The 1,131-nt window shown below is 33.9% G+C and overlaps 1 protein-coding gene across 1 annotated transcript in view; it reads left to right on the forward strand.

Annotated features, from left to right (window-relative positions):
* Window positions 1-1,131, forward strand: part of ttbk1a (tau tubulin kinase 1a) — a gene marked incomplete in the record, with an annotated part of 40,652 nt that overhangs the window by 6,158 nt on the left and 33,363 nt on the right.

The following is a 1,131-nucleotide window of genomic DNA, read 5'->3' on the forward strand; positions in this document are numbered from 1 at the left end:
GGGGGCGTTTACTAATGCTGTGTCCAATTAAACGCTCTCTGAGGGCTCTCTGAGGGCCGATATAATCTACGTCAATCTGTAGTGAGCTAGTTACACCTGGAAGACAATTTTAGCAAAACACTAGCGAACTAACGACTGATGTTGTTTGACCCTGAGCAGCTGATTGTGATTCATTCTGAGGTTATTGATATGATCAATACATTGGTGTGATACTGTGGTATTATATTAATGTATTAATCCAGTCCATTTCCATTCAGCGTCCTCAATAACCTCCTTTATTGTCCCAATCAGCCAATCAGCTGCTGAGATATTGTCCATGTAGCTGGTTATTAATGCTAATGATGCTAATTGAGTTAGCATCTGTCAGAATGAACATTTCTAACAATAATATAATAATATATTAATATAATATTGTCTGCAGACTCTGATGTTTGAACTGATAATGTTTCACCAGAATGCAGCATTGTCACAATAAAACAACCGTCTGTGGACGTTGGGGCTGTACGCTGTCCTGTTGGGACAATGTGATGATGTTGTTATTGATCTGATGGAAAGTGCTGGAAGGTTAATGTGCAATCTGAACTTTAATGTGTATTTATTTCAAGTTTGTGTCAAAATAAAACTGTTTCCTGCAGACTGAAGGTTTCTGTTTGTGCTTTTATTGTGAAATGTAAACTGTTGGGATTGACCCCTGTGGTACGCCGTAGGATTTTTAGTTTACAGGTTTTTCACGTTTATTTACAGATTACTTATGTATTATTTAAATACATAGAAATATTAATATAATTACAAAATAATGTGAATTTAAATGTTTAATGTCAAATAAAAATCTGTAAATAATCATAAAATTACTGATTTCACATAAAACCAGTTAAAATACTTCTAATACTTCTAATCTATAATTATTACTATTAATTTAATAAACGGTTAAATTAAAGTTTTGATACGTTTCTTTTTTTTTATTATTTTTTGGGCCTTTATATGATAGTGACAGCTAAAGATAGACAGGAAAGGGGGGCAGAGAGAGCAAGCGGATATTTCTAAAATGAATTAGTGACATTAAGAATCTCCAAGGTCTTGCTCATGGTGGTACTGTTGGGTCTCTGTAAATGTTAAAAGGAGTTCGGTCTA

The sequence above is a fragment of the Morone saxatilis genome, unplaced genomic scaffold, assembly GCF_004916995.1.
Source record: "Morone saxatilis isolate NCDOM2014 unplaced genomic scaffold, NCSU_SB_2.0 Contig17, whole genome shotgun sequence".
NCBI classification, from domain to species: Eukaryota; Metazoa; Chordata; class Actinopteri; family Moronidae; genus Morone; species Morone saxatilis.